The 18420-nt window shown below is 50.8% G+C and overlaps 1 long non-coding RNA gene across 1 annotated transcript; it reads right to left on the minus strand.

Annotated features, from left to right (window-relative positions):
* Positions 1 to 14117: 14117 nt before the first annotated feature.
* Positions 14118 to 18215, minus strand: LOC135280306 (uncharacterized). Its single transcript, XR_010347315.1, has 7 exons — positions 17992 to 18215; positions 17458 to 17565; positions 16936 to 17167; positions 16749 to 16847; positions 16186 to 16293; positions 15532 to 15706; positions 14118 to 14314 (listed from the first exon to the last, which is right to left on the minus strand). It is a non-coding gene; the product is annotated as an uncharacterized LOC135280306 (long non-coding RNA).
* Positions 18216 to 18420: the final 205 nt, after the last annotated feature.

The raw sequence follows: 18420 nt of genomic DNA on the forward strand, positions 1-18420 counted from the left end.
TGGGCTGCCTGTCAGCTGATGCCAAATGCCTTCCTGCAGAGGCTGGGTAGAAGCTGCAGCCAGGCCAGGCTGGGAAACAGCCCTGCAGGGCATGAAAGCAGCAGCAGCAGCAGCTGTGGGGCAGCGAGGCTGCCATGGATCCCTTCCCACTGTGCCGGGCATGGCGTGTCCAGATGTGCAGCCAAAGCCCCCGGCTGCTGAGTCCCAGGGGAAGGCTGAGGGAAATGCACCCACCACGTTGTCTCTCCAGGTCACTCCAGATCCTGTCCATCTGTTTGGATGCCTCCAGGGACTTGCTGTCTCCTCTAGGTTTGTTCCTCCCTCTTGGAGGACCTTAAGAGAAGCATTTGCATTTCAGGTGAATGGATCCCACAGAACCAGGGCTCAGCCTGTGGGGTCAGCAGGCACACACTACTCACCCCTGCGATGGGAGCGGGGCTTGTGTGCAGCAACCAGGAAAGGAGCCTGAAAAGTCATTCCTGCAGACACACCTGTAATTCAACAGCCACAGAAGCTCCTGTCACCTGCTTCCTGCCAGGTTCTCAATGATTATTCTTTTAGGAACATTGACAACATACCTGCTGGAGGGTTAAGACCCTGGAAATCTTCATTAAGCCAAGCTGCTGGAGAAGCCTTCCTAGCATGCTCATCTAGAGGGGAGCACAGATCTGATCAGACCCATTTCCATGGTGTGCTGGGATTCCCCTCTCCCTTAGAGAACTGGGCACTGCAAGGGGGTTGGGTAAGGCCTTGGCTGCCAGATGTCAGTGGACAAGGCCAAAGCTGCACAGGGGCCTGGGGATCTCTGGACTGGCTCTGGTCAATCTCCACCCTCTTTGCAGGCCCTGTGCAACATCCCTGAAGGGGTGGCTGGAGGAGCCCAGGGACCATGGGGGCTCTCTCCCTCCCACAGAGGAAACCCTCCCGAAAGCCCTGGGCAAAACCATCCCCAGCACTTCCCGGGGAGCAGGGAGCGCTGTGCCGGGAAAGGGGAGCCAGGCTGCCGGCTCACCTGCTCGCCACACTTGGAGTGGAGCAGCCTGGGCAGCCCTGGCAGGCAGGGCCACGGCCAGGAGCAGCAGGAGGAAGAGGCGCAGAGCAAGGGCCATGGTGCCTTGCCCTCTACCAGTCCCACAGCTCTTGCTGCCACCGCTGTCCTGACACCGCTGTCCCAATGTCAGCACCGCTGCTGCCACCGCCGCTGCTGCCACAACAGTTGTGCTCAAGGACTGACTGCTGGCTCCTTGTGCTGCTGTGCAACCACGGGGTCTGGGACCTCTGTGATCTCAGAGCCTTCTGTGACCTCATGGCCAGGGTGGAATTGTTTTTGGAGCTGGATCTGCCTTCTTCGGAAGGGAGCTCATCCTGCCCAGCTGCTCTGCCCAAGGGCTGTGACACAGTCCCAGCTCAGCTGATCTCACTGGTTGGGGCATGAAGAGATGCAGAGCAGCCCTGCCGAGAAGGACTTGTTGTTGCAGCTAGATGAGAGGCTGGACATGAGGCAGCCATGTGCATCCAAAGGAGAGTGCTCAGCAGGTTGAAGGAGGTGATTCCCCACCTCTGCTCAGGTAAGACCCTCCTGGGAGTACTCTGGAAGACGTTTTAAAGTGATTTCTGTGAGCCATCGACTAGTTTGATAAGAGGATCCATGTTTACCCCTGAAAGAATTTCCTACCAATGTTTTTGACATGAAAACCAAGAAAGAAAGATAAATAAGAGAAACTTGCAACTCCCTATTCCAATGAGCATTTTGCTTGTCTCTCGTGACCAATGAATAAAGTGTAAACATAAGAGCTTTGTAAGAATGGAGAAAAAGCATGCAGGCTAGAATAAAAACAGGGTTTGAAGCCTTCTGAAAATGGAGTGTGTTTCTTTGTAGTGTCTTGGTCTCTCCCACGACAGAGTACTGCATCCTGCTGTGGGTCCCCAAGACAGGAAGGACATGGTCCTGTTAGATCTAGTCCAGAGGAGGGACAAAATGCTCTGAGGGCTGGAGCCCTTCTGCTTTGGAGACAGGCTGGGAGAGCTGAACACAGGCAGTGTTCAGCCGGGAAGAGAGAAGACTCCAGGGAGACCTGATTGCTGCCTTTCAGGGCCTTCTGGGGGCTTGTAAAGAAATGGGACAGAATTTTGAGTAGAGCCTTTTGTGACCAGACCGAGGGTCTTTTAAACTAAAAGATGGTCAATTCAGACTAGAAGAAAGAAACACATATTTTACACTATAGCTTTTGAAACCCTGGCACAGGTTGCCCAGAGAGGTGGACATCCATCCCTGCAGACATTCAAGCTCCTGCTCTGAGCAACCTGACCTAGTTCAAGGTGTCCCTGCTCACTGCAGGCCATTGGGACTAGATGGCCTTTAAATGTCCCTTCCAACCCAAGCCATTCTGTGCTCCTGTGCACCATCAAAGCAGTGCTGCATTAGTGCTGGGCTGATTATGCTGGCACCTGTATTTTGGTACTTGTGCCATTTAGCAATTGGCCATGAGAGGATTGATGGGCTGGGCAGTGAAGTCTGCAAATAACACACAGTATGCTCAAGGAGAAACAGGAGAGGAACACGCCTTCCAGTTCAGATAAATGCCAGCATTTTGCTGCCCATTTCCAGTTAAGAAATATAGGAATGTCCTGAAGATCCCTTCATGTGGGTGCATTATTGGCCATATCAGCACTTGTGTTCTGTAAAACAGGTAAGTTGTTACAACTTCTTGCCACATTTATCCCTGGATAAAACCCAAATACTGCATTGCTCCTTGTCTACTTTCATCCAAGTCAAGGCAAATTTTGTTCATTACTGTGTGGGACATATTCATCTGTTCACAAGCAAATTCCTCTTGCCATTCACACAATGGCAAGACTGCTTTGTTGATTTGCTCTAATCAGACTGTAATTAAGGCCTACCTCTCACTAGAATTAAAGCTGATGCATTGGGAGGCAAAGTGTTCAGTCATTTCTCCTGGAGTCTGGCACTGTAGAGAGTTGTTCTGTAAGTAAATGACATTTGAATACAGGTGTAGTCTACCATACTTCTGGCATACTAGAAGTGAGAAAAAACCCTTTGAATCAGGATTTTATCCTTTCTTCCTCCACCTCCTCCTCCCAGGAATTTAAATCTCTGACGTCTAAGCTCTTCAGCTGCCTCACAAACATTGTTTTAATTCAGACAGGCATCCATGCAGTGAGCCACAAATCAGGACCATGATATGAACCTTGAAGCAATGTAGTTTTATAGCACTGAAAATAATAATCCAATACCCAGGTTAAGCCAAGCCAATTGGTTATTTCCCAAATAACTCTACCTATCCTCAGTGATGTTTCAAAAACGATCATTGTAAAAGCTAGGAGTGGGGAGAGAGAATGTTACCAAAATTAAAAATAGAACTTTCTGAGATCTTTATATTCCTATAAAAAGAGAGTCCAAACTGTTCATCTATGGAACATTAAGTAAGAAGTGAACAAAAGACTGTCAAAATAATTGCTTGGGGAACAAAAAACCCATAAATAAAAAGAAGCTTAAATGTAGATAATAAGTAAACCATCATGCAGAGAAAAAAAGCAGACCTGCCAAAACTAAAACCAATAAGGTTGTTTCATCTGTCTCAATTAAAAAAAAAAAAAAACACCAAAAAAAACCCAGAAAAACAAAAACCAAAAAACCTAAAAAGAATCAGAGATTCTCAAGGGCATTATTATATATAGAAACTTCCTGGTATTGGGAAAAACATGAAGGAAACTGTAGCATACAATTCACAGATGTAACCTGGAATTTGTTAGTGGATTTGTTTCAGAATTTCTGAAAGCAGACTGGAAAAGCATAGGGGCTGATCAGACCACATGTGGACGTTTACAGCAGTCTGAGGGATTTACAACTGGAGGGAGGAAAAGCAGCACACAATTCCTGGGGCAATCTCTTTGCTGGCTGTGGACTTTTTGACAGTCTGTTGCCTGGGGCTGGGGGAGCTGTCACGGGGCAGGGAGGGCCAGGGGTGGCAGTGGCTGCTCAGGGATGGCTTTGGCCTGTGTCCCTGGCAGCAGCCACTGCCCAAGCAGCTGCGCTGCCCGCGGGCTCTCCTCCCGGCCTGCTGGGCTTTGTTGGCTGGCACAGCCTGTGCCAAGGGCCGGCAAGGTGCCTGCAGGCCCCAGCTCTGGGGGAAACAGAGAACGTCCTGCCCGTACCCACCATGCTGCCAGCTCAGCAGTGCAGCACAGCACGGGCTCACACTCCCCATTGCTCCCACAGATGCAGCCGGCACCACAACACGTCTTCCTGATGCCCAGAAGGGCCTCGGAAGGGGCTTCTGTAAGGGAGCAGGCTGCTGGGCAGGGTTAATGGCAGGCCTGCTTTTTTGGGAGTTAATTTCATCTTATGCTGGGTCCAAATTCATTTTTACTGGAAGACAAAATGGTGAGTGTTTTCTTCATCTTTCTCTGAAACAGCTTCTTATGAAAATCTAATGCAGACACGAAACATTCGCAGGGAGGCCGCGATGGAGTTGTGGCCAGTCCATGGTTGTCCAAATAACTCTGCTGAGGGTTCTGCTGCTGCCCAGTGCTTCCATTGGCCTCTCAATTGCTGGGCCTTGTCCTGGGTGCCCGCTGGGGCAGCAGCCAGTGCTGGCTCCCACTGGCTGCCTGGCTAAGAGCAGCCCCAGGGGCACAGGGCAGAGGCAGAGCGAGGTGGGAAGGAGAAAGAGCAGGGCCGAGATTGCCCTTGAAAGGCAGAGGCTCTCTGGGGCCTGCTCCTGGCCAGGGACCCTGCCCAGAGCCGTCCCTGCTGGCCGGGGCCTTGAGGGGCAGCTGTCCAGCTGGGCCCAGCTGTGCCAGCAGCTCCAGCTGTGCTGGGGAGCCTTGCCAGCTCTGGGCCCTGCTGTGCACAAGGGTCCCTGTTTGCCACTGGCAGCTGGGGCCTCAGCCACCTCCTCTCTTCACAGGTGCTCCTGTGCATCTTCAGAAGACAAACATAAAAACAGAGGCAATGACAACCTGGCAGTTTACCCCAGCTCTTCACTTCTGCCCCTATCTGCCCTGCCATGGCTGCATCCCCGCCATGAGGCCGTCCCAAAACCCACCCCTCCTCAACGAGACCCTCTGCCCCCGAGCCCCCTGGTCCTGTTCCCCGGCCAGGACTGAAGGTGGGCAGCCCTTGTCTGGCAGGACAGAGCTTGTCCCACATTTTATATATATTTAAATTTATATATATTTAAATAAAGAATTAGAGTTTTTGCAGCTATGTCCATGTGGTAGCAGCAACAAAGCCCACCCGGCACCAGCACTGGCTGAGCTCCGTGCCCAGGAGCAGCCATGGATGGCCACGGTGTGGGCAGGCAGGAGCCAGGCAGGGGCTGCTGTGCCCAGTGGCCGGGCCCCGAGGGGATGGGGGAGCCCATGCTGAGTGTCCCTGGGCTGAGGGCACATTTCCTTCTGGGGGATCATCTGGGACTGGATCTGAAGAGGCACAAAGGGATATTTTCGTGTCCCTGCTGAGGGGTTCAGGGATCCCTCATGAGGCACAAAGAAGTATTGTTGGCCTCTCCTAAGGTGTGCAGGGATCCCTCATGCGTTGGGCAGCAGGGTTAAATTTGAGGGGGTTTTTTACTCTTCTCAGCACAGCACAGGGACACTTGGCCGAGGTTTTGCCAAGCTGGGAGAAAGCCTCTTGCAACGCCTTGGGCCCAGCCTGTGGGCACAGCGGGCGGGCGCAGCCCATCCCCTGGGCCAGTCCGGGCTGCTCAGGCCGGGCCGGGCCGGGCGAGGCTCGGGCCCCGGCAGGGAAGGGCCACGGCCCTGGGCTCTGCTGAGGCTGCTGAGCTCCGGCCTGCCCTGTGCTGCAGCCCAACACATTGACAGCCATGGCCGTGCCCTGGACCACCGCAGGCACCCGGGGCTACAGCTGAGGCCGCGCCTTCTCCCACTGAAGGGAGGCTGGCTCTGTTCCCTCGGAGGGCACAGCTTAGCTCCCAGCACCTTTGTGAACCTGCCTGCTGGGGAAGTGCTGGGGGGCAGAGTGTTCCAACCCTTCTCACTGGGAAGTGTGTCTGGTGGTGTAGGGATTTTAAATTTTTTCCCTCTAAATTTGTGTCCTGGCAGAGGGATTAGTTTGCTTGCTCTCAATAGGGCGCTTTTCTTCTTGGCAGTCAGTGGGGCTTCAATGCAGCCGCAGTTGAAGGAGGATCTCTGGCCGCTTGGGCCATGGTTGTGGGACACCTTGGCTTCATCCTTTCTTTGGCTGTGATGTGCACTGGTGCTTGTGCAGGCATTTTACAGTAACTGGCTTCAGTTTGTTCCTCTTGGTACCAAAAACCGAGAATAAACCTCTTTAACACCACTGTAATATTAAGAGGCAGGCCTTACTTTCTTGGATTGCTGGATGCACAGGCCATTGGCATCACAGGGCCTTCTTGGTGGGGTCTTCAGATACCCTGGTGGTCACTGAAGAAGGAGGCTGATTTTTCTGGGAAAAAGATTGTTTCCCATGTGTGGAAAAGAATAACCTGTCACTTCCCCATCCCTTTCTATATAAAGGGATACAGGCAAGTGCATTCATATATCTCTATCTTCCTTGTCAATCTATCTATCTATCTATCTATCTATCTATCTATCTATCTATCTATCTATCTATCTATCATCTATCTTACTAATCTATTGTGGTGTTGCATTTTATTCAATTAGTATGCTCTATCTCGAAAATGTACCTCTTGAAAAGATATGATTTATTCCAAGCTGTGTTCCTCCCCTGAAGTCTCATCAATCTGCAATCCCGTTGGCCCAAATCTTATTTCACACCCACTTTGAATTTCCCTCAAGCTGTGCGAGGAAGACCAGATTCTCTCATGGCCCATCTCTCCCCTAGGCTCCCCCTCTCTCCCCCTCCCTTTCCCTTTCCCCCTTCTCCCTCACAAACCATGTTACTCCCGGGGCTGGGACCCCAATAAACCCTCATCTAATCAGCACCCTCAGAAGCCGTGTGGAGTCTCCCTGTGTGCCTGCTGCTGCCAGCGAACTCACAGCCCAGGGGGCCCTCCGGGGACTCCCTGGGGAGCTCCCCTCAAAGGAACTGCTACAATCTATGAAATATTTCTATGCATGATATTTTGTTTATTTGGAAATTATGACATCTCTTGAGAGCTGGAAAAGAATACCATCCATCTTTGATATATCAAAGCTTGGGTGGAGGAGCAGACATGATCTGTGATTTCCTTCTTGCTAGACATATCCTGGATTATTTAGATTGACTTTGAACCAAAATCCTGCAAAGCTGGAAAATGACTGCTGGCCACAACTCTGATATCCTTGAAAGCCCTTTTTTCATTTTAATTTTTTTCATCTATGGTGGCTGGTAAATACCTTTCTTCCTTAATCTATGTGCTGGCAATATTGGAGGTAGAAAATAACATAACACTGCATATTTTAGATACTTGATAGTTTTCTTGTGAAATTTTATGGCAGTATCTCCTGCCTCAAAACTAAAGCAGCAGGTCAGCTACTGAGCACAACTTACTACATAGTTGCAGCTCATGTTTCTACATGGAAGTGGCTTTTTGTTCTTCTGCATGGGTATGAAACACTACCAATTCAAAGGCTACTTACAGAGCAAAGAGCCTTGTTTAGTATAGCCTGGACTTTGGGAAGGTGGTAGCTGTTAGATCAATACCCAGCAAACTACCTAAATTATTTTTCGCGACTACTCCCTCGTGATTTTGGCCTGGCTTCTTTAGGAGATTCAATTTTCATTTAGAAATGGCACAGTGGAGCCAGTGCTGCCTCAGGACAGGTGGAGCTGGGACAAATGGCTCATTGATTTTGATCTCAACAAAAAGCCACCTGAGCTCCTCATGACAACAACCCCACAGACTGGAAATGGATCCATTAAAACTAACTCATCACAGAGCTTTTAACTTGAAGCTCTGACACATGCAGCTTGTTCAGTACTGCCATGGAAGAAGGGAGTTTGAAGACAAAGAGGTTTAGGAACAGATCCATGTATAACAAAAGTGTTTGTATTTTAGCAAATGAAGTATCTTAGATGTAAAACATCATCCGTACTGCACTCTTATCCCTCCATTTACCCAAATTCTCTGTCTTAATTCCATTGTCAGTAGGAAAATATGACAGGGAAGTGTACATCCTCCTTTACTTCTTGAGCTGGGCAGCTTGTAATCTCGTCTTCTTCCACAAATAGGAGCAGAGAAACGGGAATCGTGTCATGAAACCATACTTGGGAAAGTTTGCCCTGTGTTTGTTTTTGCCCTGAAGCAACTGAGATTCCCTGGAATATTGACAAGCCATAACGGATGGATTTATTTGGGTTGCTAGAATCTTTCATATTTTACGACTTTTCTGCTGCACAAGAGCCTGGCACTTGCAGAACTCTTGCCCCATGCACTTCTCCAGTGCTTCTTGCAGAGATGCTTTGGGAAGAACTCAGGAAAAGTACCATGTTCATGTGCGGGTTATGGAGCCCACAGGACAGGGAAATGTCTTTGCAGTGGGCACTGCCTTTTATTCCAAGGTGTAGAAGGATTCTTGGCTGAACAAGGCCGTGATATTCCCCTGTGGGAATTGGAGAGCCCCGGCCTGCAGATTACAGAGTTATTCTGAAAACTATGTACCGTCCTCGAACAGGAACAAGATAGACCATGTACTGTCCTCAAATAGGTACAACAAGGAAGAATGAGCATTGTGCCAGGATGAAACCAAATGCGCCAAGCTCATCGTGGGAACTGTAAATTTGGCACACCTTAGCTAAAGATGCTTATAGTGTGACAACCAATCAGTAATTAAGATGTATGTGTGAATATAGCTACTTAATCAATCAGCATTAAGCACCAGTGGTGTGAGACAGTGTATAGAGAAGGACAAATATGCCAATGTTGCTTAATAAAGGAGGACGACGTGTAGCCACATTGGCTGTGAGTGTTGTTACTTGGCCGACTCTCTGTGGGACCCTCCTCACCAAGGAATTGGCATTGCTGTGGGCACTGGCTGTTATTCCAACACCTGTGTCATTTGTTCTACTGGAATCCTTGTGAGAAAGGTTGTTCTTCGCCATTGAGGTTTTTAGGTGACATTTCTCAAACAGCCCAAAGTTTTCCATCTCTCAGGTTTCTGATGCTGGTTTTTCCTTTCCAGTCTGTTGTTGGCCAAGGAAGATGCTGCTTAGATTCTGCAGGCCCCCATACATGGATACTGTTATAGGTAAAAATCGATCCAGCCAATTTAATAAAAAAAAAAAAAAATTTATTCACAACCGATATGCAGTCCTGACAGCCATCAATCAAGAACAGCACCGACCCCGGGATGGAAGCTGGGTGAACACAGATCCGCCTTCTATCGCACCCAATCCCCCCTGTTCACCAATGCCGCTTGACAGAGTCCGTTCTTATACTCTTTTTCTAGCCCGTGGCAGAGTCCCTTTGTCTTTCCTCAGGGTTCTTCATATTCATGATGTCTCTATTCTCCGTCCTGTGCTGGACAGAACCTTGTCCGGGAACTGATGTGTATCCACTCTTCGGGTACTGGAATCCCGTATGCAGATGTATGTCCTTCATGGTCCCCTCTGTCTAAGATGAACATCTCCATGGGCCACCATCGCTGGGCCTCCTCCTGTTCACACCAGTGAGAACGACAATCTCCTGTGCCAGCTGGGTTCACTTCCTATGTTAATGACACTCCTCCTACCCAACTGCCAGCTGCGGTTTCCTCAGCCTGTGAAGCAATCCCCTCTTCCCTTGCTACTGTGATTTCAAGGTTTGATATTTTATTATTTTATATATATATTTGTGTTCTATCAGTACGAATTACCATAATATACATAACAGGAACCAAGCTGAAAGTTCTCCAGTGCTCCACAGCAGCCCAGTTATCCATAGGAGGGCCAAGAGCAGCTCCAGAAGCTCCAAGGGATTCTAACAGATGAATTTCTGTCCCTCAGGAAAGCAGGGCTGTGTCTGAAGGGTCTGACCCTGCACCCACATTTGCATGGCAGCAGCTGTCCCACTCTTTATGGAAGGCACATAACATGTGCCACTCTTAATTCAGCACTGGCTTAGTCAGTCTTATAAAGCTCTTTTAAAAAAAACAGACTGGTCAAAAAATTATTTGTATTTTAGTTGGTTGGGGTGTTTTCGGCTTTTTTTTTTCCTTGGTCTTTGCTTTGGTGCTCAGAGATCATGATGTAAAAGAGATTTTCTGTTCAACTTGCCTGTGAGTGTGCAGGGGGCAAGAAAAGAAGATCAGTGTTTCACCATCTGGTTAATGAGCTCTAAAAGCAATTGTGCTGTCCCTAATCAGGGGGTGGGGGCACTGCTAACAGCCTGGATTGTCCCCACCTGTGTTCCCCTCCTTACCAAAATGCTGTGTAGATCCAGAGCCTTGTACCTTGGCCCAATGGTGCAAAAATCCCTCCAACATCCCTCAGATTGCAAAAATAAAGGCTTCTTGCTCATTAATGTGAAAAGCTGTATTGGTGGCCTGCAGCTAATGTTCTTTTGTTGCCTGGACCCCAGGCAGTGCTCACATCTAAATGACTGACCAGCCCCAAGCTGCTCTTAAGACTGATTTGGTCAAAGGCACTGAAGCTCTGTTGAGTGTAAATTCTCCAGGAAAACAAGCACAGGAACTTGGATAATGTTGGTGGCAAAAGCATATTACAGAATGGTACCAATTCTAGCCTTTATTTTGCCTTCTTTTGCGTCCATGCATCAAACTGTGTCAGACTCATCAATGAACTGGTTCTTCCAGGATGGGGTGTGCAAGGATGATCCCTCAGCTCATGTGTAGACCTGGTGTGCACCAGGCCAGAGACGTGACTGTCATCCATAGCCAGCCCCTGTCTGCCAAGAGAACAGGGAGCTGCAGCTCTGAGGAACTCAGGGGTTAGGCAGCAAACAGCCCAAATGCCTAGTCTATATCAGTTACTGGTCAGGAGGATTTACTGTGGAGAGATTTTTATCTTGCTGCCCAGAGCTGGAAAAAAAGAACCCTGGCAGTTTGCTTTAGCTGTGAAGAGACTCTCTTCAACAGGTTCCAGCTCTGCTGCTTGTTTCAATTAAAAGCAGAGCCAAACTCTTCTGTTGGTCACATCAAACCAACATAAGTTTCAGGAGTCTGTGAAAGACATAAGAGCGTCAACATTATTTTATTTTATTATACTTACAGTCTTCTAATTCAGCCATGGGATAATTAGGCCATCACTGACTATATCAAATAACTGGAAAAAGCACTGGAAAAGAAGTTCTTTTACAACTAAGTTTTAAAAACTAATGAATGAATTTCATAAAGAAAACCATGTAGTAAGAATACAGTAATTTAAACTTCTCAAAGCTCTTTGATAATGGAGCCCTGAACCCCAGTCATGTGCAGTGCACCCTCAGCTCTCCCTTTGAGGCCAGAGAACTCAGGACTGGGATGAGCCTTCACCCAAAAGCGGCTCCAAGACTGATTGGGAATCAATCCAGAGCAGGGCTCACACAAAGAGCAAAGTCTCAAAGCCAAAGCCAAACCTTCATCACATTGGATTTGTTTTAACACGGATCTGGAGCATATTTGCTTCCCCTGCAACACCACTGTTACCAGGAATATTTACATGAGCTACTAAATAAGCACTGTCCTGTTCTGTCGTGAGCTGTGCTGACCAAATGATGTACAGAAGTTTCTCTGCCTCTGCCCTGTGCTTTTGGCCAGGCAGCCTCAGTGGGAGCTGATGTTAAGGGAAAGGGCACATGAGTGAGCTCTTGGCACATGGACCTCGATTATTTTGTCAGGAAATGCACACAGATCATTTGCCTCCAGCATGCTGTAGAATCTTCAAACTGTCATTCACCAGCTTTCTGATATAAGTAATGTCACGATCCCAATGCAGGAGGGAGCACAGACCAGACCCATTTCCATGGTGTGCTGGGATCCCCCTGTGTCTTGGGAAACTGGGCACTACAAGGGGGTTGGGTAAGGCCTTGGCTGCCAGATGTCAGTGGACAAGGCCAAAGCTGCACAGGGGCCTGGGGAGCTCTGGGTAAGCTCTTGTCACTCTCCACCCTCTTTGCAGACCCTGTGCAACATCCCTGGAGTGGTGGCTGGAGCAGCCCCAGGCCCGTGGGGGCTCTCTCTCTCCCACAGAGGAAACCCTCCCCAAAGCCCTGGGTAAAACCATCCCCAGCACTTCCCGGGGAGCAGGGAGCGCTGCGGGAGGCCAGACTAGCTTCCCCAGGCAGGTGCTGTCGGGGTGCCTGCAGCACCAAAAGCGTCTCCGCTTCGGGCAGCCTTGACAACTCCCCCAGCCCAGCAGACGCCTGAGCCCGGATGGAGTAATGACAGCCTCACCAGACAGACGAGGGCACTCTTGGCTTGGCAGATCCAGCAGGGTTTGTTTAGGGAAGATCCAGGGCTCCAGGTGGGGTGAGGGTGAGGAGAACAAACAGGAGCACAACCTCTGCTGAAGGGAACCAGGGGCCAAGAGCGAGCAGCAGGGGATGGGCCAGGGTACATCACTGGGGGAAGGTAGGAGGGGTCAGGGTACAAATCATCAATGGGGAAGGGAGTCAGGGGAGGAGTTGAAATGGGGTGACTGGGGGTCCACCAGAGGGAGAGCAGAGTGGGGGTGGTTTCCCAGGGAAAGCCAGCGGGGGGAGAGGGGGCACAGAACTCTCTAGAACAGGGAACAAACAGCCGTTGAGTGACAACAGCACATTAACGACCAGAGACTCCTGGGGATTTGTGCCAGTCTCTCACTCTAACTAAACAGCACTGTCCTCCCAGGGCATTCCAGCCCCATCATTCCCATGACTGTCACCCAAAGAGCACTGTCCCAGGAAAGGGCAGCCAGGCTGCCGGCTCACCTGTTCCCCGCGCCTGCAGCGGAGCAGCCTGGGCAGCCCTGGCAGGCAGGGCCACGGCCAGGAGGAGCAGGAGGAAGAGGTGCAGAGCAAGGGCCATGGTGCCTTGCCCTCTGCCAGTCCCGCAGCTCTTGCTGCCACTGCTGTCCCAACGTCAGCACCGCTTTTTAAGGACGGAGGGACTGGACATTGTGATGCTGTAGAACCACAGGGCTCTGTGACCCCAGAGCCTGCTGTGACCCCAGAGCCTGCTGTGACCTCACAATCCTGCTGTGACCTCACAATCCTCCTGTCACTTCATGGCCTGGGTGGAGATGGATCTCCGGGCTGGACTTTTCCTTTCTGGGAGGGAGCTTGTCCTGCCTGACAGCTGTGTCCAAGGGCTGGGCCAGTTCCCCCAGTCATGCTCACTGCTCTGTGTTCTGCACACTGGCCCAGGAGATAACATCCAAGGATTTCTGAGCTCCTCAGGCACTGTCAGCCACAGCCCACGATGCTGAGGAGTGAGTGATCTCTGGCTGGAGACAAGTACCCCACTCCCTCCTGTCAGCAGCTTCCCAGCTGGAAGTTTGGCACCTTGGGAGGACCCTGGCTCACACAGCCCTTTTATTTCATAGGAAAGGGTGAAGCCTTTTCTTCACCATTTGCTCTTCATGTGCAATGGAAGGCTCTGCTTCCTCTTGTGGTCCTCAAAGGACACAGTCAGTCAATAACACAGCGGGGGAAACCATCCGAGCTCTTCAAGGCTTTGAAATGGCAAAGGAAACCTTGAGGAGCACACGGTGGGTCTGTGCTGCCTGACCAAGCCAGAGGCCTTCCATGATGGAGTGGCTGCCTCAGTGCACAAGGGAAGAGCTACAGATGCCACCACTCTGCACTTCTGTAATGCCCTGGACACATCAGCCCTGCCCAGCATCCTTGTCCCGCATCTGATGAGCTGTGGATCTGACGGAGGCACAGTTTGGAAAATGAGGCATTGCCTGGCTGGTCACATCCACGGGGTTGAGGACAATGGCTCAGAGGCCCAATGGATGTCAGTGACCAGTGGTGTCTCTCAGGGCGACAGCAAAACCATCCCTGGACACTGGGAACTCAATGTCCTGATGGTGCTGCTGGACAAGAAAGCTGGAGGTGCCTCCCAAACAGAACTGTTCTCATTCCCCAAGTCTTTCAGCCCTGCTCAATGAATAAGCAGCTTTAAAAAAAAAAAATCTCTTTTTTTATCCTTCTTGTATGAAGTTTTGATTAGAAAGAGATTTTATTTTTTACAGTTATATTTAGCAAATACATTAAATAGCAGATGCTTTTAAGATGCCACATTCTGGAACTGCAGCAAATTCCTCCCTGACTGACATTCATGACTGCCTGCTCCTCAGGGAGGAATCAGAAGGGCCTGTCCAGAGGGTGGGAGCAGATTTATGCCCTCTTCTCCAGGATCTGCTTTCCAGCTTTTTTAATGGAATGATCCAGGTTTTCATTGGCATCTGTGGAGAAAGAGAGAAAAGTCAACTAAGGGACCACAAAGAGCTGTTGTAAATTTCTTTCAAGAAGTGTTTTTGAACACAAATGAAAGAGTGTGAGGGCCAGGAAGAAACTGAACATTCTCTATTGAAAAAGATTGGTTATTACAGACTGATCTTCAGAGAGCCAATGCCCAACTGGTCAGTACTTCCCAAAGAGTCCAAGTCCCTCATTTCTATCAGCTACATGTCAGGAGTATATACATGAAATACAGATATTATATTCCTCAATAAAGAACCCTGGCAGTTGGCTTTAGCTATGAAGCGAAGAGACTCTTTTCAACAGGTTCCAGCTCTGCTGCTTGTTTCAATTAAAAGCAGAGCCAAACTCTTCTGTTGGTCACATGAAACCAACATAAGTTTCAGGAGTCTGTGAAAGACATAAGAGTGTCAACATTGTTTCATTTTATAGTACTTAGAGTCTTTTAATTTAGCCATGGGATAATTAGGCCATCACTGACTATATCAAATAACTGGAAAAAGCACTGGAAAAGAAGTTTTATTACAACTCAGTTTTAAAATCTAATGAATGAACTTCATAATAAAAGCTATCTAGCAAGAATACAGTAATTTAAACATCTCAAAGCTCTTTGATAATGGAGCCCTGAACCCCAGTCATGTGCAGTGCACCCTCAGCTCTCCCTTTGAGGCCAGAGAACTGCCAAGGCTCAGGGCTGGGATGAGCCTTCACCCAAAAGCGGCTCCAAGACTGATTGGGAATCAATCCAGAGCAGGGCTCACACAAAGAGCAAAGTCTCAAAGCCAAAGCCAAACCTTCATCACATTGGATTTGTTTTAACACGGATCTGGAGCATATTTGCTTGATCTGCAACACCACTGTTACCATGAAACTTTACACGAGCTACTAAAAAAGCGCTGTCCTGTCCTGTCCTGAGCTGTGCTGCCCAAATGATGTACAGAAGTTTCTCTGCCTCTGCCCTGTGCTCTTGGCCAGGCAGCCTCAGTGGGAGCCAGCTCTGGCTGCAGCCCCAGCGGGCCCCCAGGACAAGACCCAGCAATTGAGAGGCCAATGGAAGCACTGGGCAGCAGCAGAACCCTCAGCAGAATTATTTGGACAACCATTGACTGGCTACAACTGCACAGCAGCATGACTCCCAGTCAGGCTACCTATGCAGGAGCAGAGTTATAAAGAAAACTGTGGAGAAAAATCAACAACTGACCGTCTGAGCTCGTGCAGCTTGCGAATGCCAAGATAGCAGCCTATCAGCACAAGTGGCACAGTGATCACTGTCACCACCGTGACTATCATGCAGGTCCTACGCACATCCTGGGGGCAGACAATTCTTGGGAGGCGCACTGGATCCGGGGCATATATTCCTGTTTCATTGATAACGTCTGTGGGAGCAATGGGGAGCGTGAGCTCGTGCTGTGCTGCACTGCTGAGCTGGCAGCATGGTGGATACGGGCAGTACGTCCTCTGTTTCCCCCAGAGCTGGGGCCTGCAGGCACCTTGCCGGCCCTTGGCACAGGCTGTGCCAGCCAACAAAGCCCAGCAGGCCAGCCAACAAAGCCCAGCAGGCCGGGAGGAGAGCCCGGGGGCAGCTGCTTGGGCAGTGGCTGCTGCCAGGGACACGGGCCAAAGCCATCCCTGAGCAGCCACTGCCACCCCTGGCCCTCCCTGCCCCGTGACAGCTCCCCCATCCCCAGGGGACAGGCTCAGACCCCGTCAGGAGGCATGGGAGCCTTGCACTCCCCCTCTGCCCTTTCCCCACCATGGCCACCCTGTGCAGCTGCTCCCAGGTTTTGGGACGTGTCTCCCATGGAAGGAGCCCAGCAGGAATGCTGAGCCTGGCTGAGCCTGGCACAGCAATCACCTTCTGTGGCACTGTCTGGCATCTCCTCCCTTTGTGCATCGGTGGCTGGCACTGAGCCATCGCTTCCTCCAGGAAGTGCTGCCTTCCGCAAAGGTTTTTGGTCCACGTCTGGAGAAAGGAAAAAGGACAGCTGGATCTGGTGGAACCATTCCCCATTAGGGTGGTGGCATCTTCAGGAAACAGTACTTGTCAAAGATATGGATAAGTATCAGGGAAAGGCCAAGGCCCTTGGGGCTGCTCCAGGGCCCTCCCTTCTCCAAATAGTTGCCTTTCCAGATCTACCCAGAGACCAGGAAATTGCAGGGGATCTCAGGGTGGGCATGCCCTTTGGTGCAGTTTGGGCTGCCTGTCAGCTGATGCCAAATGCCTTCCTGCAGAGGCTGGGCAGATGCTGCAGCCAGGCCAGGCTGGGAAGCAGCCCTGCAGGGTGTCAAAGCAGCAGGAGCGGGGCAGCAAGGCTGCCATGGATCCCTTCCCACTGTGCCAGGAACGGCGTGTCCAGATGTGCAGCCAAAGCCCCCGGCTGCTGAGTCCCAGGGGAAGGCTGAAGAAAATGTACCCACCCTGTTGTCTCTCCAGTTCAGTCAAGATTTGGTCTGCTTGTTTGGATTCCTCCAGGGACTTACTCTGTTTGGTAGTATTTTTCCTCCCTCTCAGAGGACCTTAAGAGAAAGTATTTCCATTTCTCCAGAAATGGATTCCACAGAACCAGGGCTCAGCCTGAGGCATCAGCAGGGAAACACTACTCACCCCTGCGATGGGAGCTGGGCTTGTGTGCAGCAACCAGCCCTGGAGCTTGAAAAGTCCTCCCTGCAGACACATCCGTAACTCAACAGCCACAGAAGCTCCTGTCACCTGGTTCCTGACAGTTTGTCAATCATTATTCTCTGAGGGGAAGTTGAGAACTTACCTGCAGAGGCTCCCAAGGGTTCCAAACCAACTTTCATCCCAGCTGCTGGAGAACCTATTTCAGCACCCTCACCTAGAAAGGGAGCAGAGATCAGAACCCATTTCCATGGTGTGCTGGGGTCCCCCTCTGCCTTTGGGAACTGGGCAATGCAAGCGGGTTGGGTAAGGCTGTGGGAGCCAGATGTCAATGGACAAGGCCAACGCTGCACAGGGGCCTGGGGAGCTCTGGACTGGTTCCTTGTCACTCTCCACCCACTTTGCAGGCCCTGTGAAACATCCCTGGAGGGGCAGGCACTGACACAAAGCAGTAGAGAGGGCAGCTGAAGCCTCAGCAGGGCTCAGGCCCAGAGGCACAGCAATTACCTCCTGGGCCTGTGCCTGGCATCGCCTCCCTTCCTGCAGCAGAGGCTGGCAATGAGCCACTGCTTCCTCCAGGAAACTCAGTCTTCAGCAGAGCCTTTTGTTTCATCTCTGCAGAAAGAAAAAGGAACAGTTGGATTAGGTGCAGATGTTCCCCTTTCTGGGAGTTGGAATCTTCAGGAGACAATACTGGTCAAACTGATGGATAAGGATCTGGAAATCATAAAAACTTTTGGGATTGGACAGGGCACTCTCTTGTCCAAACAGCTGCCATTCCTGATCTGCCTGGTGACCGGGAATTTGCAGGGCATCTCAACCCAATGGTGCAGTTTGGGCAGCCTGTCAGCTGATGCCAAATGCCTTCCTGCAGGGGCTGGGCAGAAGCTGCAGCCAGGCCAGGCTGGGAAACAGCCCTGAAGGGCATGAAAGCAGCAGCAGCAGCAGTGGGGCAGCTGTGCCGGGCACGGCGTGTCCAGATGTGCAGCCAGAGCCCCCGGCTGCTGAGTCCAAGGGGAAGCATGAAGGAAATGCACCCACCACTACGTCTCTCCAGGTCACTCAGCATCTTGTCCAGAAGTCTGGCTCCCTCCAGCGACTTGCTGTCTCCTGCGTCTTGGTTCTTCCATCTAGGAAGACCTTAATGGAGAGTGATTGAATTTCTCCTTCAGGCCCGAGTGGCAGTGAGGGCACCTTTGTGATTGGTGCCCTCCAAGGCACTCCCTCATCTCTGCCTTCCACTCAGGGGCAGGGGGAGGATGTGCCTGCAGTGGCCCCACACTGGGATGGAAGGAGCCCCTTGCGGGGCAGTCGGGGCAGAAAGGACTCCCTGGAGCTGCCAGCAGCTCTAAAGCCAGCCCCAGGCAGGGCCAGGGCTTGGCAGTGGCAGCAGGAGCAGCTCAGGCTCCCTGGGGCTGGCAAAGGAGCTGCCAAAGGCTCAGCCCCAGGGCAGGGCCCTGGGCCTGGCCC

Source organism: Passer domesticus, chromosome 13 (genome assembly GCF_036417665.1).
Source record: "Passer domesticus isolate bPasDom1 chromosome 13, bPasDom1.hap1, whole genome shotgun sequence".
In the NCBI taxonomy this organism is placed as follows: domain Eukaryota; kingdom Metazoa; phylum Chordata; class Aves; order Passeriformes; family Passeridae; genus Passer; species Passer domesticus.